This window comes from Salvelinus fontinalis, chromosome 28 (assembly GCF_029448725.1).
Source record: "Salvelinus fontinalis isolate EN_2023a chromosome 28, ASM2944872v1, whole genome shotgun sequence".
In the NCBI taxonomy this organism is placed as follows: domain Eukaryota; kingdom Metazoa; phylum Chordata; class Actinopteri; order Salmoniformes; family Salmonidae; genus Salvelinus; species Salvelinus fontinalis.
Genome location: NC_074692.1, coordinates 14,318,357 through 14,340,681, shown reverse-complemented (window position 1 = coordinate 14,340,681; position 22,325 = coordinate 14,318,357). Strand labels below are relative to the sequence as shown.

The window sequence follows — 22,325 nt, the reverse complement described above, 5'->3', positions numbered from 1 at the left end:
TCATACGGCATACGTTACATAACCAAGATTCACATGCATAGGTATTTGCTCTTTATCAAAAAACAACAGGACCGACAGACTCTTATTTTTCTCCATTCACCCAGCGAGTCAGATGCCGGGCACCAACCACACCAGAAATTCTCTTCAGGTATTCAACCTGAACATCCGTGGTCACCCCTGAGATGAGTCCTTTGACAGCTGCTCTACTCCGAAGTTCAAAACACAAAACGTATTTTCTCCAGATTCTCTTGAGACCCACTGCAATCTTCCTCTGCTTCCCCTTCAGAAATACAATTAATCAAAATAAGACCACTCCTGGCCACAATGACAGACTCCACTTTTCAAAAAGCATACTTCACAATTTTCGAGACCTCAAACGGGTTTTCCATATACACATCCTTACTCAACAAACGCATCCCAACAAGAAGTGATTCACTATCCATTACACACGTATCCTCCACTCCAATTTTAGACAATTTCCTTTTTGTTACAGTTTTCAATATTACTGTTTTTCATTCAGAACATTCGTCTTCACCAAATTTACTCAACACGCTGCTTAATTCGAACTCAGCATCCACTTCCGCCATCTTCCTCCCAATCCCATCCAAGCCCTTTGTCCCCTAACATTAGCTATCTGCCTTCAAGGTGCTGTTGCTGCTGCTGCTTCTTCTTCTTCGATGGGGTTTAACGGCGGTTGGCATCCAATGTTAATGGTGCATTCCCGCCACCAGCTGGACAGGGTACTGAATAAGAAAAAAAATGGTGGGAAAGGGGGAAAATAAAGGTTACGTATGTAACCACAGTTATGTGAGCTATATGGATCACTCCAATATATTGGTATCACTCCGCAGCGGAGGGATAGATCTGAGGTGAGGATTTACAGATTTACTCCCATGTACACCTGTGGGGCTGGGGTCCACCCCTATATATAGACCCCATGGCCGCAACACACATTCTCTCCATCATTTTTGAGGCACCTCTAGCACCATAGAGGATTGGAGTGATCCATATAGCTCACATAACCATGGTTACATACGTAACCTTCATTGTGTTTCACTATATTGGATCACTCCAATATATTGGTATACCCGTAGTCGGTGATAGAGGGCCCTGGCCAGCCAGCGGCGAAGTAACAGAATTGGATCAAGACGCAGGGGCCGTCAATGTGGAAGGGGGGTCCCGGCACAGTCCCTAGGAAGGGGAGGCAATGCCCAGGACCGCTGAACCAACCGCAGAGGGAGGTGTCACATTTACCCGATAGCACCTAGCATAGGTGCAAGAGGAAGCCCAGCTGGCCGCAGCACAGATATCAGTGATGGGCACTTCTCTAAGTAGAGCCCAGGACGCAGTTACACCTCGTGTTGAATGTGCCACAACAGATCCCAGCACTGGCCTGCCAGCCAGGTGGTATGCTGTCGTAATTGTGTCCACGATCCAGTGAGAGAGCCTCTGCTTTGATATCCCAGCCCCCAGGACTCTCTCACCATAGCAGACAAAGAACTGGTCTGTTGTTCTCACTGACCGTATTCACTCCATATAGGCAGCCAGTGGTCGCACAGCATGTCAGAGGTGACAGGATAAAAGGGATGTTCAAATGCCTGTCTGACAGAACCTTCGGGAGGAATGAATTGTTGGGGCAGAGAGATATACTCCTCCCATCGGGGTCCATCTGGTAGCACTCAGAACTTACTGAAAGAGCTTGGAGCTCACCCACCCTCTACATGGAAGTAATCGCTACCAAGAAAGCCACCTTCGTAGAGAGATGTTTCAGGGAGGCAGACTCCAATGGTTCAAAAGGCGGTTTTGCCAAAGCTGCCAAGGCCACATCCAGATCCCATCTCGCCATTGAGCGGGTCCTAGCTGGATGCAGGCGACGAACCCCCTTCATAAACCTGGAGACCAAGGGATGGCAACCCACTGGCCTGTCCATCCACCCCACGTGGCAGGCAGATATAGCAGTGTAGAGGCTGCCAAGCCCTCATCCAAGCAAGACTGCAGGTATTGGAGGACATACTGCACCCCGCATGACTCGGGCACAACCGCCATATCAGTGTACCAAGAGCAGAACTACCGCCAGCGCAAGTGTTTTGCCGCAGTTGTAGCCGGTGCCCTTGCACTCTGCATGGTGTTCATTACGCCCTTCTGTAGTCCTAACGTGGACCATTGGTGCCGTTCAGCGGCCAAACCCACAGACTGAGGCGGTGCGGTCTCGGATGCCACAGAGTTTCCCCGGTCTGAGACAGCAGGCTGGGTCACAGGGACAGTTGCCAAGGTGTCCCAGACAACAGGGACAGGAGAAGGCTGAACTAGGGTCATCTGGGCCAGTATGGGGCCACCAGCAGCAGACGATGCTCCGCCATCCTGGTCCTGTCCAGCACAGCCTGGATCAGGGGAAAAGGGGGGAATGCGTAAAGCTCCAGCCCTGGCCAATTGTGAGCCAGAGCATCCAAGTACAGAGGCCCTGGTGGCTCCGACATGGAGTACCGTGTTGATTGTCCAGGGAGGCAAACAGGTCCACCTGCGCCCTCCCAAACTTGTCCCACAGGTGCTGCACCACCTGGGGATGCAGGCTCCAGTCCCAAGGTGGCAGGCCCTCCCTCGAGAGCATATTTACTGCCACATTCAGGATGCCAGGTATGTACGCTGCGCGTAGAGACGCTAGACGTCCCTGAGACCAGAAAAGGAGGCCCTGTGCCATAAGATGGAGACGGTGGGACCTCAGGCCACCCTGATGGTTGATGTAAGCCACCATTGTGGTGTTGTCCGTTCTCACCAGGACATGTCTTCCCTTCAGATGTGGAAGGAAACACCGCAGAGCCAGCAGTACTGCTCAGAGCTCTAGTGTATTGATGTGCCTGCCGCTCCAAGGGGGTAGCCAACAGCCGCTGGCCAACCTGCCCTTGGTCACCCCCCCCCCCCCCAGCCAATCTGGGAGGTGTCTATTATGACCAGCTCCCGGCGGCACATCCTCAGCATCTCCATCCCACCTGAGAGAAAGGAGTGACAGTGCCACCTCAACAATGCCCTGAGGCACTGTGCAGTCACCCACAGCTGGCAGTGATGGTGGCACTTCAGGTGCAGGAAGTTGACCCACCGTTGAAGAGGCCGGAGATGGATTAGGCCCAGGGGAATCAGCAACGAGGCAAGCCCAACAGGCATTGGCAGGTCAGTGCAGATACCACCCGCTCCTGCCAAAAGTGCAAGACCTTGCGGAACTCAGCAGAGATGGGGACAGATGGAGAATCATCACCGTCCACCAATTTAATGTCCAGTGCAGTGGCTACCCGAGTGAGTAGGCTCCTCATAGCATCTCGAGCCGCTGGGGACAATGAAGCCCCGCTGCCGGCTTCTGATGGCCTGTCAGCCTGGTAGCCCCGCTCACGGTGGTGAACAGTGCTGGCATCGTCCCCCAGGAACAGCCTATCACTGGCCAATAGGGAACAGCTGCCCTCACCATCGAAGCTATCAACCACCTGACCCAGGGCATGCGCCTTCCGTTCAAGGTGGTCCCAGCAGTCTGACTCCTGTCCCCGTCCAGGACTGGCAGCAGCTGGGCTCCGTATTCGGTGGCTCTGGCTATGCTTCCTGGGAGGGGTACTGGGCCCAGTAGAGGGACTAACAGCTCGCTGGGGCACCACTCCTGAGGGAGGGAACTCGACCCCAGACTGAGCCCGAGCCTGGCCAACATTACTTGTGCCTGGCCTCCAATCGCACCAGGCGCAGGCGTTCTGAGACCATACAAAACAGGCATCCAGTAGGGCGCTCCACCGCCCACTCCGTGTGGCTCAAACCCAGGCAGTGCACACACAAAGCATGCAGATCCCCAGGGGGATGCCACCATCACACCTGTCAAAGGGAAGCCATAAGCTCAGCAAAGACAACAAGGCCACGGAGCAGGGGTCAGACGCCCTGGGAGAGCTTATGTCGTGACCTGCTTGGAGGAATAGGAACCCGGTGAGGGATAAATTACCCAGTACCTCAGCAAAAAACAGGGAAGACCCGTGTGGGAAAAGCAGGCAGACAAAAAAACAACAACCAGGTAATGGATTTGATTTGTTTTTTTGTTTTACGCCAACTGCAATATTACCTGTTACCAGTTTAATATCCAAGCAGTAAAAACAGCACCGTATGATGGAATAAATCCATTAAGGAACTCCAGAGTTAATGTCTCAATGTAGTGAAAAGCCCACCACGATACTCTTACACTCTGCAGGGGAAAGAACAAGAAAAAAACAACACACACACATAGAACAAGCCATTTGACAAGTTGTGTAAGGTACATTTTTGTTTATTGCAGCAAGAGCCACCATACTAATGGATGCACACGGAGCCGTAGTGTAACACTAACAAAAAACAAGTAAAACAAACCATGGACGGAAGAGACAGATCAGCCGCGCAGCGAGTGGAGCACTCAAGAGGAGGGGCTGGCCATGTGGCCAGCTGCTCCAGGCTGCAAACAGCCAGTGAGTATACTTCCAAGCAAGATATTATACTTACCAGTGACTTACCAAGCGAACTTCAGAAAGTTTGTACCTCAAACCATACGGATGTCCGTTGAGAAAATGAAATGAAATGTCGCGGCCATGGGGTCTATATATAGGGGCGTACACAGATGTACACAGGAGTAAATCTTTAAATCCTCACCTCGGATATATCACTTCGCTGCAAAGTGATACCAATATATTGGAGTGATCCACTATAGTGAAACATTAAAACATCACACATAATAAAACAACAAAGGAAAAAAAATCCCAGTTCCACTCCAAAATACATTCCTACACATGCTCAGGGGCATGTGATGGCGAAACATTCACCGACAGGATTTCTTACACGGCCTCGGTTGTGAAATCACAAAGACCCAAAAAACGTTTAGCGGCATTCACAATGATTCCAATTCTTTTGACTTCTTCTTCGCTTGTGCTGTACAGTTTATGACCATTGTAATAAATATTAGGCGCCTTACTACGAAAATCGATACAGAAAACATTCTACACCGATATCTTTTTGAGTCTTAAAACACGATTCTTCTGCTCTGCAGACACACAGAAAAATCTAAATTAGACCACTTCTTGTGACACCAGCTCCACACTTTCCTCCAACATATTCCAGATTTTCATCGAGACATTAAACGGATTTCCCAAGTAGCATTGATCCAAAACCCTCACTGCGACTAAAAACAAGTATAGTGGTTTACTATTTTCCACCACAGCTTTACTTCTCTTGTTTCCCTTTTTCTTCGCCACTGTAACCCACTCATTCTCACTTTCTGTACTATTTAACTTCACCCGACTCACTAGCAGTTTCAACCAAAACCTCGGTTTCCGCCATCTTCTCCTTCCGCCTCTCGACTCAAAATGAAATTTTGCTCCAGCTCCAAGCTTTTCAAGCTGCTTAGCTATGCTAGTTTACCTTCAACAATGGTTCTTCATCTTTTCCCCTCCCCAGTAAAATGTTGGTGGTGCTAAACCGTTCCTAGTTCCACTTTTGGTACATTTTCAATAGCTTCTTCTTCTTCGATGAGGTTTAACAGCGGTTGGCATCCAATAAATGTTGCATTACTGCCACCTACTAGACTGGAGTATACTTTGTTTGAGAATAAAAAATAAAAAATACTCTATCATCTAACAACACACTCACTAACACTAAAACTACAAAATTACCATACTATTTTATTCTATTTAGTCCTACTTCAGGCCAACAGGTTAGCATCTACATCATTTTTTAAAAATTCAGTCACTTAATGCTATAAGGGAATATCAATATGCGAATATCACAGCCAATCACAACACTGGCGGGTAAGTACTATGAAACACATGGAACTGAGAGTCATGATCAAGGGCTAGACCTCATCCTGATGTCTCCCCCACAGATATAGTGTCCAAGCACTAATACAATTTTTGTGTGAAATATATATTTAAACAATTACTTGTTAGTATTGCATTAATTTACTAACAAATACCTACAAAAACATACACATTGCATTAAGACTTGGCACTGATTGTAAAAAAATATATGGCTGTTTTTATGGTGGGAGTAAGCCTTTGATTATGAATCTCAGTTCCATTACATTACACATAAGAGTCATAGTTTTCAAAAAACAAAAAGGTTAAATTGGTACCATATTTCCATGTTACAGCTGTTGTTTACGGAAAACAGACGGAAGACTGAGTGGACTATCTCTGCTAATTACCTATCTGCCTCTCCGAACATCTGTGTGTAAACGGAAGACAGATGCCACAAACGTGTTGTCACTTAAAAATACTGTTGGCTGCAACTGTGTTAAAACTGATTAAAACAGTTTACTGTACAGTATGTGTGTATTTTGCATTTATGAAATAGTTTTTATGTGATATGAAAGTTAATGGATTTATGTTTCTAAAACTGTACCACAACTGAGAATCAAATCATGTTTAGATGGAGTATTTGGCTGTTTTGCTTCTAGAGCCAATTCACCATTTAAACAAAACATGTAAGATCCTTGGACTAGAACTCATTCCATGGTGGGCCTAGTGTCTGCTGGTTTTCCATTTTTTTCTTTCAACTAAGACTTAGACAACCAGGTGAGGGGAGTTCCTTACTAATTGGTGATCTTAATTCATCAATCAAGTATAAGGGTGGAGCGAAAACCCGCAGACACTCGGCCCTCCATGGAAAGATTTTGACACGTGACCTATTGTTAACCCACCCTTGTTGGTCTGCCAGTTGTATGTGATTGTTAATTAAGGGTGTGGCCTTTTGTATAAAAAGCCTTCCTGTTAGTGTCATTTAAGGGAGGCACTACAGGTGGAAATGGGGGGAATATGCCTTTGCAGATTAGAAGACAGCAGCTGGTGATTAAATATTGGGATCAATCTACATGAGACAGGCATGCTGGGAACATGGGTGATGACAGAACATGAGCTTTGGGTGGGTGGGTAATACATGGGTGAGGGAGCTAGGAGTTTAGTCCAAGGGTAGCTAATCCTGTGAACCCACCATGGCTACTCCCGCCTCCAGTAGTTGATCAAGAAGTGTTGGAGAGACTACAGAAAGATAGGGAGGGTGTTGATCCATCTATAGATGTCTGGATACTGTGTATCGGGACTTTGTGGCCATTTACACAGATGGTTCAAAAGATCCAAGGACAGGATGTACTCTGTCAGCATTTGTAGTGCAGGAATGTGGGGTGGCATTCAGGAAACTTATTACAGATCATCTGGCTGTATATATGGCGGAGCTGATCGCCTTGCAGTGGGTGGAGGAAGTCAAACCAGACACTAGTTATTTGCTCTGATTCATGTACAGTGTTGATGAGTGCAGTCCTTTAGCTTATGTAGCATTATGACATACTACAAACCCATGGCAGTGTTAGACAGATGGATATACAGACAATATTTACTTGGGTCCCAGTCCATGTGGAGGGGAATGAGGCAGTTGATGTACTGGCTACACAAGCACTTAGTAGTGAGGCTGTTGTAGTTTCAATGAGCAAGGCAGAGGCAAAAAGCCTGATATGGACAGTGATGGTGCAGAGATGGCAGGACCGGTGGAATAGAGATACTATGGGCAGGCATTTATTCCAAGTACAGCGGAAAGTTCTGCACACCTGCCTTCTCTCGTCATGTGCATCCGCGATATTGGACTCACCTGGACTTAATCACCTGTTTATTAACTCCCCTATATTTGCCAAGTTCTCCCAGCTCTGTTCCCCGCTGCTGCATTGATTGTCGTCTGTCTTTGTGTTTCCCAGTTCTGACGCTGTTCCTGTCATGTTGCCTGTCCGTTCCTAATTAAATGTCAACTCCCCGTACCTGCTTCTCTTCTGCAGCGCCATTCCTTACACTTGCATCAAATAGTGAATTCCACTGTATGTAGAATGTTGCATGCATGTCTGCACAATGTTATATTTTCACAGCTCATTGTTATGTATGGTACGACTTGCTGTTTGTTGTACTGTACGTTGTTATGATTTACGACAGTGTGCTGCTTTACAGATGAATGGGTTGTCAGAATGTGTGGCACATGTCATTAAACGAGAGAGTGATGTGCAATGTGAAACTGTGCAGATGTGCGTTCTTTGACAGCTAAGCTAGATATAACACTCACTGTCAGTAAATATCGTACAGTAAATATTGGACTACAAGAGAGTTGCAAGCCTGCAAAGGTAGAGTTTTACTGCTAACCTACAAAGCATTATATGGGCTTGCTCCTACCTATCTTTCCGATTTGCCGTACATACCTACAAGTACGCTACGGTCACAAGACGCAGGCCTCCTAATTGTCCCTAGAACTTCTAAGCAAACAGCTGGAGGAAGGGCTTTGTCTCAACCTTTAAGTCTTTACTGAAGACTCATCTCTTCAGTGGGTCATATGATTGAGTGTAGGCTGGCCCAGGAGTGTGAAGGTGAACGGAAAGGCTCTGGAGCAACGAACCGCCCTTGCTGTCTCTGCCTGGCCGGTTCCCCTCTCTCCACTGGGATTCTCTGCCTCTAACCCTATTTCAGGGGCTGAGTCACTGGCTTACTGGTGCTCTTTCATGCCGTCCCTAGGAGGGGTGCGTCACTTGAGTGGGTTGAGTCACTGATGTGATATTCCTGTCTGGGTTGGCGCCCCCCCTTGGGTTGTGCCGTGGCGGAGATCTTTGTGGGCTATACTCGGCCTTGTCTCAGGATGGTAAGTTGGTGGTTGAAGATATCCCTCTAGTGGTGTGGGGGCTGTGCTTTGGCAAAGTGGGTGGGGTTATATCCTTCCTGTTTGGCCCTGTCCGGGGGTATCATCAGATGGGGCCACAGTGTCTCCTGACCCCTCCTGTCTCAGCCTCCAGTATTTATGCTGCAGTAGTTTATGTGTCGGGGGGCTAGGGTCAGTTTGTTATATCTGGAGTACTTCTCCTGTCTTATCCGGTGTCCTGTGTGAATTTAAGTATGCTCTCTCTAATTCTCTTTCTTTCTCTTTCTCGAAAGCCTTGAGCCCTAGGACCACGCCTCAGGACAACCTGGCATGATGACTCCTTGCTGTCCACTTGGCCGTGCTGCTGCTCCAGTTTCAACTGTTCTGCCTGCGGCTATGGAACCCTGACCTGTTCACCAGACGTGCTACCTGTCCCAGACCTGCTACCTGTCCCAGACCTGCTGTTTTCAACTCTCTAGAGACCGCAGGAGCGGTAGAGATACTCTTAATGATCGGCTATGAAAAGCCAACTGACATTTACTACTGAGGTGCTGACTTGCTGCACCCTCGACAACTACTGTGATTATTATTATTTGACCATGCTGGTAATTTATGAACTTTTGAACATCTTGGCCATGTTCTGTTATAATCTCCACCCGGCACAGCCAGAAGAGGACTGGCCACCCCTCATAGCCTGGTTCCTCTCTAGGTTTCTTCCTAGGTTTTGTCCTTTCTAGGGAGTTTTTCCTAGCCACTGTGCTTCTACACCTGCATTGCTTGCTGTTTGGGGGTTTAGGCTGGATTTCTGTACAACACTTGAGATATCAGCTGATGTAAGAAGGGCTATATAAATACATTTGATTTTGATTTAAAGCTTTGAATGTGTCGATTGGGTTCTGGAGGTGTGTAGTTACAGCAATTGCGCAGGGTTGGTGTGGCCTGTGGTGGTGGGCCCAATGAGATATCTTTTCACAGGGCCCAAAATCCCTGGCGGCTCCCCTGTCGATACCACATTGAGTGTCTCGGTCTTGTATCGAATACAGTTGTACTCGGTATTGGACAGTGAGGATTCTAATTTCTTACCGAGACCAGTGAGTAAAAAATCAAATTTTCAGCTTCCATTCAGTCAGCACATTTAACCGATTTGCCAGGCCAAATATATACACTCCTTTCGAGACACATTATCTTCCCAGCCTTTATATCTATTATAGACATGTTAGCGTAGTGGTGAACCTACAGGCCTTCAGTATGTGACATATTGAATCGGAAAGGACAGTAACTGTAAGACCAGTGCATTCATGTTGGAGAGTGCACTTTTTGTAAAACACTAAGCGCCAGTGGTGTAGTGGAGGGTAAACACAGGTTTAAGCCGTATACCCCACTTTGTTTTCATTGGGCATTTCTTATACTCACTTCTTAATCCCTATTGATGTGTATCAAAGTATTATAGTGGAGGTATAAGACTTCTCAATTATGTAGTACAATAGAGAAATCATGCACAAAGTAGTTTAAACAATTGCAAAGCACGTGAAATATATTCACATGCTTGCAGCATACATCCTAATTCCATCAGAATGTCATCTGCAGGCAGCAAAAGTGTGTAGCTCTTAGCTGGTTTTGGCATGGAGCAGCTCACAGAAAAATGCCGCCGGTAGGGTAGGAAAGACATTTCAACTTATGATATCAACCAGTAACTGCTGACAAAGGCAACAATGGGTATGCAAACCAGGTATTGAAAAAGTTTAGTCTGAAGTGTTGTAGGCTGTTTGTGATGTGCAATTGTCATTATTACTGTTTGCATCAGTGGCGTAGACCTGGATGGGCCTGGGTGGACAGAGGCCAACCCACTGGGGAGCCAGGCCCTGACAGGCCCACCCAATCAGATTGATGTGTTTTAAGCATTGTTGTGGACTTACACCTTGCCCAAACCAGCTGCGCACGTGCGCCATCGTGCATAAATTTATTTTGCCTCCCCACACCAAACGCGATCACGACACGCAGGTTAAAATATCAAAACAAATTCTGAACCAATGACATTAATTTGGGGACAGGTCGAAAGCATTAAACATGTATGATAATTTAGCTAGTTAGCTTGCACTTGCTAGCTAACGTTAATTTGTCCTATTTAGCCAGCTTGCTGTTGCTAGCTAATTTGTCCTGGGATATAAACATTGAGTTGTTATTTTACCTGAAATGCACAAGGATTTCTACTCTGACAATTAATCCACAGATAAAATGGCCAACCGAATCGTTTCTAGTCATCTCTCCTCCTTCCAGGCTTTTTCATCGTTTAAATTATATGGTGATCGCATCTAAACTTACCATGACTACCAGCAAAACAGTTCGTCTTTCTATCACCCACGTGGGTATAACCAATGAGGAGATGACACGTGGGTACGTGCTTCTATAAACCAATGAGGAGATGGGAGAGGCAGGACTTGCAGCGCGATCTGCGTCAGAAATAGGAATGAGTTCTATTTTAGCCCTTGGTGTCGCAGACGCTCGTTGGCACGCACGAGCAGTGTGGGTGCAATAATTGAATAACAAGGATTTCTACATTTATTTTGCGACGCTCGCGCACGCGACGTGTCCGATCTGGTCAGCATGTTAGACCATACCATTTGTATTTTTTCTATTTAAAAAAAAAGTTACATTTGAGAGTGAAAAAAAATAAAAAAAATATAGAAAAACAGGATTTTTCACATGGGCTGCCTTTCCTTCGCTGGGCGGGCCGTTTGGGAACTTTTTGGCAACATTTGAGTATACCAAATTCTCCAGGCACCACTACACCATTGCATAGGGCCGATGGAAAGACAGCAGTCACACAGCATGTTAAAGGATAAGCAGTCCATAAACTCGGACAAGAGCCAAGAGGTCTCAATCATAAGAATACAAAAACAAAATCATTAAGCATTTCGCCATCGAAATGTACAACTATTACTTCCCATTGCAAAAAACCTTTCACATTTAGCACACAAAGTAACAGGTGACTTGAAGTTTAAAGTGAACTGACAGGGTTTTAACTACTTTGCAGGTATGAAACAATCATATCAGTAAAAAAATATGAAATTCTCTGTTTATGCTACAAAACCAAGTTCATAAGAGGTTTGAAAAATAGCTTATATTTGACTCAACGTTCCACGAAGTACACTAAGTCATTGTTGGCAGAATGGATGGATGCATTTCAATGCATGATTCATATAATTCACCAATACATTGCCATCAGGTTGTAAATCACAGCGTACCTGGTACATTGTTTGCTGCCTCCATTCAGGATGCACTGTTTCCGTTTCAATGACTCAATATTCGGGGAAAAAACGGACGAATGTAACTAAGGCTGGGAATGTCAATACAATCAAACTAACAAGGGCAATGATCACAAGTCAGTCATCACGTGGCTAATAGGCTAATGTATCTATTTATGTAGCAAGCTAAAAACACAGAGCCTAACTTACGCTAGATGACTAGCTAGCTAGCTGCTAGGAGGATGTCGTGCCATTGGAGGAGTGTGTGAGTGACACTTTTTCCCCTCATCTTTTTTCGGTGGCTGCACACAGCTAGAGATGCAGGTGTCATTAGGTTAGATAGCAACAACTTGAACGACTGTTGTACAGTTAGAATATCTCTTGTGTTCGCAAATTCACTCTTGTTATCTACTCCGATTTCAGAGCACTCTTGTCTGAATGTGCCAGAGCGCATAATAACTAATGAATTTACGAACGAGCAACACCTACTGAATATGACCAGTGTCAGTTAGGCAAAAAAAAGTATTAGTTAGAATGCTCTAGATAACATGTAAACAGCCTAACAAGCTCTGCTATGGCAAGTAAAATGGTCCGAGTGAGGTATTCTCTCATTTGTGTCTGGTAGTACTGTAGCTAGCTAGCAAGCTAGCCACCTTTGGCCAGTTAGCTTGGGTGCTTGGTTGGGACATGCATGCATTGGCAGGCAAGCTGCAGAAGGACGAAGAGGCTACAATTCCCCATCATTTATCAGTGAAATTTGGACGACCAACTAGCTGAAAAAGTTTGAGAGGGTTAATTTCCTTTTGTTATATTTTAGCTTATCTTTCTCTGGCTAGCATTATTTGTTGATCTTGTTGATGTGCATAACTGAGGGCGAGAGAGCCTACCTTTCATTGGTAGTTTGATCAATAGGACTGTAAAGTTCCCAAATGTAAGAGGACTCCCGTGGTGTTTACATATTTGCAGAAATCCATTCAGGTGTATTTTGTGGCTTTTGGCGAATGCGTTCTAATGATCTAAAGTTGCATTGTTGCAACTGCCTGTAAACACACAGTCCAGTTCAAAGTCAATGATTTCAGGCCTTTGTTTGTATAAAGGCCTACAGTAGCTCTGATTGGCTATAGCGCACCGGTCTGTGTAGACTCCGGTCCTGGACAAGACAGATTTTATTATTCGGTTTTATTTACTGCAGTGTCTATTAATTGTCCAAACGCACGTCTGCTTTCCCACTCTATATTGCTACGGAGTTTTCACAAATTCCTTAGTATATGTAATTCCCAAACATTCTAAGAATTTATGAAAACGTGCAATATTCTTCCCTGGAGTGTATATGAACAGATTTGAATAAGATTTCAATTTGCTAAAATGCTGTCAGTTCCACATTAAATGCAACAATGCAAAAGTTATTTTCAAAGAGATGGTTGGCTATTATATGCGCATATTTTCTTTATGTGGATTTTAGAAAATTTGCATGAAACTCTGTCTCTAATTGGATGGAAACCTAGCTAGTAACGTATAAACCTAGTGATATTTGTTTGAGAAATCTGATATTGCTGTCTGTCTTGTAGGGCAGTCGTATGGAGCTCCTGGAGCTGAAGATTATGTAGACCTATGACAATTGTGCCTTTCTTGTGCCGCTGAAAATTTAAATAAATGGTTGCATCCTGATATTGTCTGATTCCTATTTCCCCACTCTTTGATGCAAAGAACCTGTGTCATGTTTAGCTTAGTCCAGTGGACCACACCTTGCGTATAAAAAAAGGTGGCGTGTATGGCTACAGGAATACGTTATTGATGGTTAAATCCCCCACGTTACATTTGGCGTAGTCGGCAGGATTCTACCTTCAGCTGCCTGACATTTTGACGTATTATGGCTAAAGGAATTGTATATTTATCTGTAAACCCCCCACGTTACGTTTGGTGTAGTTAGCAGGATTCTACCCTCGGCTGTCTGACACCGGTACTCGGCACCGGTGAGCTCCTGCCCAAGTTGAGCACTGCCTAGTCATCCTTGTCACAGTCGGCCCCAACCAACTGAAAATGATTCCACTCTCATGGAAAGTACAGACTACCCACTGGGCAAAAACTGGTTGAATCAGTGTTGTTTCCACAACATTTCACGAACAAAAATGAAATCTGATGACGTTGAATCAACGTCAAACTGATTGGAATTGCAAAAAGTCATCAACATAATGGAATTTCATCCTTTTTTTCACCCCACATTTAACCTAAATCCAATGACAGGGTGACATTTTTTTGAGGATTTTACCTTGAATTCAAGTTAGTTGACAACTCAACCAAATGTAAATCACAATTTGACATTGAACTGACGTCTGTGCCCAGTGTGTAGTTATCAGTCAGTTGAAGTTGGTGTGTTAAAAATACTTTTATTTGGTATAACACACACACACTTACGCAGAGGAACGTGTTTTACATTCCCACAGACAGTCATGCACAGTCCATACAAAAGGTTGAATAAGGTGTAGTGGCTAAATTGTCCAATATAATTGTCCCAATACAATTTCCATTATAATCCTTAGTCTTGATGCATACAAATTCAATGTCCAGAGTTTGATTCAAGTTGAGAAATAATAATAAATTTATTTGTCGCTCTTCTGGATACAAAAATGAACCAAAAATCAACCAAAACTAATTCTGATCATTAAAGCTAAAGAAATAAACAGCATGGTAAACATGGTCTGGTATGGTCAAAAGACTGTGTGCTGCTATTCCAGTCACTCCCAGTAGGCCTTGGAGCATGTACGCCTTTTAACTGTATTCTCCATTGGACTGTAGAGGGGGTACATACACCTGACAGCGGATTAGTGGCAAACACACATACAACAGAAATGCATCAATTGGAGACATACAAATATACAATATTTGGCACCTACAAGAGGGGAATGAGTAATGTGTGATAACTGGCAAATGTGCGTAGGGAAAGGCGTTGCCGCAAGTGGTAGTCCTGGCTTTGGTCTGTCACTGTACCCTTTACAGTAGAGGTGATAAGGTAGTGTTGTCCCAGCCTTCCCAACAAGTTCTGTTGTGAGCACAGGTCGTGCATTTGTCCTTCAAGCTGCAGGACAAGATTCTCAAGTCATTTAGTAATTTCTCCTACTGTAGCCTTGTTGAAGGCTTCCCTCCAAAAGAGGCGTGACAACAATGTGATTTTGGATTGGAGGTATGGCTACGTGAAACAATGTCTCCTCGTACTACTACCAATTGTTAAAGGAGGGTCTACTGTAAATGCCATATAAATGAATCATTATAGAAACATAAAATTGCATATCTAAGACCCCCCACTTACTTTGTTATCGATTTGTGTGGCGTTCCAAAACATAACTTGCACCAAGACTGCATTTTCATAGCTTCTCACAGGCTGTAGCTGTGGGTCCACTTGATAATCGATATCAAATCTGCAAAGGCCATTGGTAATCTGCAATAGAACGCACGTACAGTTTACAATTACGCATTGCACTCTATGCACATCATTTTCTATTACAGTAGTTATTCTCACCTGCATTCTGGCAAGGTCTGTCAGGATCAGCCTGTTCTCACTAAATACAGTCAGGGAGCTGTTTAGATTCCTCCTCTGACCTCATGTTCATCATCCTCTGAGACAGATAATCTATAGAGCTACGCCTAGTAGTGGAAAAACTACCCAATTGTCATACTTGAGTAAAAGTAAAGTTACCTTAATAGAAAATGATTCCAGTAAAATGGAAAGTCTCCCAGTAAAATACCACTTGAGTAAAAGTCAAAGTATTTACTTTAAAATATACTTAAATATATAAAGTAATTTATTTTTATTTTTTATATACTTAAGTATCAAATTCCTTATATTAAGCAAACCAAATGGCTTGAACGTTTTCATTTATTTGTTATTTACTGAGAGCCAGGGGCACACTAGCACTCAGACATAATTTACAAAATAAGCATTTGTGTTTAGTAAGTGTGCCAGATCATAGGCAGTAGGAATGATCAGGGATGTTCTCTTGATAAGTGTGTGAATTGGACCATTTTTCTGTCCTGCTAAGCATTCAAAATATAACGAGTACTTTTGGGTGTCAGGGAAAATGTATGGAGCAAAAAGTATATTATTTTCTATAGGAATGTAGTGGAATAAAAGTAAAAGTAGGCAAAAGTATGAATAGTAAAGTAGAGTACAGAAAGTAGTACTTTAAAGTATTCTTACTTAATTTACACCACTGACAACACCAACACTGATGTGAGACTTACCACTTTAACATTGGCTACTACTTCTTGATAGTAATCAATGTCATACATTCATCTTCTGACTTTGAAAATCTCATTGAGGTGAACCACAGCTTTTTTTTGTAGCTCCACTGTCTTCATGTCACACTGTCTTCATGTCACATGTCACTGCCCCACTTTCTGAGTTGGTTTTAAGAATCGACCTGATCCAGGAACCTACCAACTGATGTATTGGCTGGATGATCCAGCATTGTTGTCTGTTGGACCTGCATTAGTCTTTGGACCATTTTCAGCACCTACAGTACAATGTTCAGAATATAGGAAAGCATTTGTGATCACTCTCTATATTTGGTAGATTGCAGTATCCTCAGTCAAATGGTCTTTCCTGTCATTCGCTTGTTCTTGTTGGACTTACCCGAGCTCGCATTTCTATCTCAAAACATCTGTAGTTCCTTTTTATGGATGTCTTGGGCAGAGGGCAGGGTACCTTTCCAGAGTGGATGTGATTAGGGGACCCTGATGCAATAGCAAGTTTTCTCTTGTAAACCAAATGAATAATACATTTTTAAAAATGTGGGGAAAGTTTCTCTTTTCCATATATGCCACTCCACAGAGGACTATCTTCAAAAAGCAGCGGAGATGCACAGTAGGATTCTAAGATTCTACTCTCCACAGCGTATGGATGAACCTCTGAAAACATGAGATGAACTGCTACAAAACAGACCCAGTAGTGCGAAAGAAAACTCTGTAATGTTCACCACTGACATGTTTTATAATCGGACCCAGCTTTGCCAGCTGAATTTATTTACTTATTCTATGTAGGAGAGGTTGCAATTTATGTGATAAATTGGTCCATGCCAGTTACAAAATAAAATGAGCCAGGCTCTTTTACACCCTCTACCGAATAGTAGCTATAAATGCAGAGGTTGCGCACAGTGCAGCAACATGAAGAAGTGTGAATCTTTCTGCCACCCACATACAGGAAAATGGTTCGAAATAAATTACATTATTACGTGCTCCACCACCCATGTTATCTACATAACTAGATGTCCATGTATGGCTGCGTTATGTAGGTAACACCGGTCATTCTCACAAACAGAATTAGTGAACATAAAAGTTCAATCAGGAGAAACAGGGATTATCCAGTCACGGTACATTTTAATGACCAAAAACATGACATTTCTACCTTTAGATTCTGTGGCATAGAGAATGTTAAGATATCAGACAGGGGAGGTGATTTAGATAATACTCTGAGTAAAATAGAACTTCTGGGATTTTCACCCTCCATACACTATTTCCTGAAGGTCTTTAATGATGAAATGTCTATGTATGTTATGTTGTAAATGTGAACATGAATTAATGCCACCACTTCAGATTACTCTTGACGTTTTTCTTGCGCTGTGTCCAATGATTTATGAAGGCTTGCTTGGTGGGTCGATGTGCTCATTGGCGATGTGCTCATTGGGGTTTTACAGACGTGTTTAATACGTTTTATGTACACACTTTATTCAAATATTTGGTAGCACTTACTCATTTTCCTTTGACTCCAACCCCATTCGATGCATTGAACGAATGTGGGTGGAGTTATGTCTACATAAAGGTGCTAATTAAACACTCACAAAAACTCTGAGGAAGGCCTTGAGGCCGATACGTAAAGCTTATTAAAGAGCAGTGATACTAGCAAGAGCAGTGTGCAGGTTTCTTATTTTTTCCCTAAACCGTTAGAATACAAATGTGAATAGAAGTGCATGTTAGTCATGAAGAATGAGTCATCGAAGGAAGGTAGGAAAGAATTCATTGAGCTTCTGGTGTGTCTCCAAGGGGAAATGTGACAGCCATATCTCCAGAAATATCTAAAGCAGGGACAATAAACAACGTCATACAATGACTCAGCAACTGCACAAAAGTTGAGACAACCCAAGATTGCTGTATTAAAAGTGTCTCCGTCCAACCCAGATATATCTCACTGTAGCATAGTCTCTGATCTAAAGATCCCCTGAATGGTTGTCCCAGTGTTAACAGGGCACTGGCGTTTCAACAGGCATTTGCTCGTTTCACTATACCTAGAGGACCTGGGGAACCATCAAAACAAGCAAATATTATATTTCATTTTTGTCTTACATTAATAAATGACGTGTTGGTCTTATTACATTGTGAAAGGCATAGGCTGGCTATCTTGGAACGTGTGAGGTCAAGGGGCCTTCTGTAGGGAGAAAGTGTTTTAGATATGCATCCACCAAGGCAAAGTAGATTGTTAGAGATGGAGGTTTGCTGCCCTGATGGGTGATCCTAAGTTATCAATTAAAAAACAGAAAACAGTCAGGTTACAAAAGGATACTATTGGCAGTAGATCGACTATATTAATGACTTTATTTGAAACTAATTAAATGGAATAGCACTTAGTCCTACCCTCTGTGTAATGACACTTGTGTCAAAGTAAAACATTAAGTATTCAAAGGCATCTGGTGACAGTTAACACTTAACTACAGTGGATAAAGAGTATACAATAATACTGTACATAGTAGTTATCATTGTGTCAAATTGCAAAAAGGATACTGAGTGACAATCTGATTCTGAAATATCCGTCTGTTTGAAATGACCCTCTCCTGGATGAAAATTCTCACACGATCCTGTTAAAATGAAATAAAAAAACTCATACAGCATTCATACAGGAAGATAGGCCAAGATCTACAGATATTTTAATGAGTAGTAATCATTGTTAACGTGATGACATTGTGAAGTAATACTGTAATAACACTGTGCAATTAGCATTTACGTTGAACTCATACAGGTCAACGTGCGACTTGGATCTCAAACTAATATTTGAGAAGCTTGAAGTTTATTAACAAGTTCCAGCATTGGGCCACTGCAAAATATTGCATGTGTGTGAAACCTACCATGTTTATTAGTATACTGTAGGTGCAATACACATTAGTAATATTATCAATGCCAAGATGTGGAATGTCTCAAATCACTGACAGGTCCACCTTAGTTGTAGGAACTCCAGTATATTGTTGTAGTCACTGCTGTGGGCTTGCAGGGAGGGAAGACTCCAACCAACAATGCTCTCCACCAGCCAGGGGAAGATAACACATCTCCTGTATTGAGACCTAACAAAGTTAACACACCCCACACTCAGTTTATCCATGTATAGGCTACTCTACCTGATTTGAAGAGGAGTTGTTTTATACAATACTTGCTTAATTGGTCAAATTGTATGGATATTTTTGTTTGTTGCTGTCACAGTACCCAACCTGACACACAACACAGGCTGGGAGACGCACAGGGGCTGCTGCTGAGCAGTGACCCTGGAGCACTGAGGGGCAAAGTGCTTTGCTCAATGGCACAACGGTGGTAGGTAGTATATGGGATATGGAAGCCGGAAACCAATGGCAATGACAGTGGCCATCTGAAATATTTCCATACTGAGGAACTAGAGGACAATTTACAACAGGAAGCCTTGCACATGGTTCTACAACTGTCTGAATGGCTGTGTTCAGACAGTCACACATTGTCTACATCAGCCTGAAACAGTAACTGGCATTAACTCTACACATGGCCACAGCTGAATCTGGTTAGAAACACAGGACTTTGTTTTGGTTTTATCACTGGCAAGCCCATTCTTTTCCTACCACTTGAACTCAATTTGACTAATGTTTTGGTGACTTGAATGTATGTCAAAACATTTATTTTATTTTTTATATAACATTTATTCAACTAGGCAAGTCAGTTAAGAACAAATTCTTATTTACAATGACAACCTACCAAAAGGCAAAAGACCTTCTGCAGGGACGGGGATTACATTTTATTTTGTTTTAAGTAACATATAAATACAGGACAACACACATCACGACAAGAGAGAGACAACACTACACAAAGAGAGACCTAAAGACAACATAGCAAGACAGCAACAACATGGTAGCAACACAACATGGTAGCAGCACAAAACATGGTACAAACATTTGGCACACAACAGCACAAAGGGCAAGAAGGTAGAGACAACAATACATCACACAAAGCAGCCACAACTGTTAGTAAGAGTGTCCATGATTGAGTCTATGAATGAAGAGATTGAGATAAAACTGTCCAGTTCAAGTGTTTGTTGCAGCTCGTTCCAGTCGCTAGCTGCAGCGAACTGAAAAGACGAGCGACCCAGGGATATGTGTGCTTTGGGGACCTTTAACAGAATATGACTGGCAGAATGGGTGATGTATGTGGAGGATGAGGGCTGCAGTAGATCTCAGATAGGGGGAGTGAGGCCTAAGAGGGTTTTATAAATAAGCATCAACATGTGGGCCTTGCGACAGGTATACAGAGAAGACCAGTTTACAGAGGAGTATAGAGTGCAGTGATGTGTCCTATAAGGAGCATTGGTAGCAAATCTGATGGCCGAATGGTAAAGAACATACAGCCGCTCGAGAGCATCCTTACCTGCTGATCTATAAATTATGTCTCCGCAATCTAGCATGGGTAGGATGGTCATCTGAATCAGGGTTAGTTTGGCAGCTGGGGTGAAAGAGGAGCGATTACGATAGAGGAAACCAAGTCTAGATTTAACTTTAACCTGCAGCTTTGATATGTGCTGAGAGAAGGACAGTGAACAGTCTAGCCATACACCCAAGTACTTGTATGAGGTGACTAAATATGTCAGTGTGTTAACCTTAACCATATTTATGTTTCTTTCAACATAATGTGTGAATACATAATTGCATTACAGTAATATGTTCAAATATAAATAACTTTAATGGAAATTGGTATAGAGGTGTAGTAGGTAGCTATAGTATTGCATGTTGCAACAGTGATAAAGTGAAAAATGTGAACGAAACCACAGTTTTCATATCAGTTTGTTACAGTATTATTCAGTTAATTGCTCAGCTACCTTGACAGGTTTATTGTCAATTCCTTTTATCACTGTGCATTGATGCGAGAGTTGCCTCATAGTCCAATCCATCTTCAGATGATCCTGCATGGGAAAACACTCAATCGTAAACATCTATAAGAACCTCCGCTAAAATAAAAACAAACAATCTTGTCTTTTAAGATTTCAGATTTGTCTTGACTCACCAAAGAGGACATGACTGCAATGTATTATTCACATGAAAAGGTTGTCAGAAAAAGAGATGGTATTCTAATCAGTTTAGAAACTTCAATTTATTAGATTTTTTTGTAATTTTGCAGACACTCTTATCTAGAGCAACTTACATAAGCAATTAGGGGTTAAGTGCCTTACTCAAAGGCGCATCAACATATTTTTCACCTAGTCGGCTCGGTGATATGAGCCAGCAACCTTTCAGATACTGGCTCAAGGCTCTTGACCGCTAGGCTACCTGCCACCCCACCTTGTGCAGTTTTTGTTCAGACCGTTAGAGGATTCAAATCAAATTGTATTTATCACATGCTCCAAATACAACTGGTGTAAAGTTTAGTGAAATGCTTGCTTATGAACCTTCCCCAACAATGCAGAGTTTAAATTATCATAATAAAAATAGCAACTAAAACAGGGAATAATTATAAAATACTCAATAATGGAGCCATAAACAGGGAGTACCATATCAATGTGCAGAGGTACAAGGTACTTGACATAGATACTATGTACATGAAGGCAGGGTAAAGTGATTAGGCATCTGGATAGATAATAATAAGAGTAGAAGCCTTCAAATAATGTGTAAAAGTGTGCGCGTGTGTATGTACAGAATGTTTGTGTATGTGTATGTGTATGTGTGTGTGTGTATATGTATGTGTATGTATGTATGTGTGTGTATGTGTATGTGTGTGTGTAGTGTTTGAATCTGTGAGGGATTTGTGAGGGAGTGGCAGTGTAGTGAGTGAGTGAGTCTAGTGAGTATGTGTATATGGTGCATATAAAGTCTAGTGAGTGCGTGCGTGTATATAAAGTCTAGTGAGTGCGTGTATATATAGTCTAGTGAGTGTGTGTAGGGTCAGTGCAAGATAGTCAGTGCAGATAGTTTGGGTACCATTAATTGACTATTTATCAATCTGGCTATTTAGCAGTCTTATGGCTTAGGGGTACAACATTTCGCTACACCTGCAATAACATCAACAGAATTTGTGTACCAATACAATTAGGTTACATTTATTTATTTACCTGATAGAGGTCCTGGATGTCAGGGAGCTCGGCTCCAGTGATGTACTGGGCTGTCCACACCACCCTCTGTAGCGCTTTGTGATCGAGGGTAGTGCATTTGCCATACCAAG

General features: G+C 43.1%; 1 pseudogene; it reads right to left on the bottom strand.

Annotated features, from left to right (window-relative positions):
• Positions 1–14,784: 14,784 nt before the first annotated feature.
• LOC129825899 (sphingomyelin phosphodiesterase 4-like) lies at positions 14,785–19,257 on the bottom strand (annotated as a pseudogene).
• Between the last annotated feature and the right edge of the window lie 3,068 nt (positions 19,258–22,325).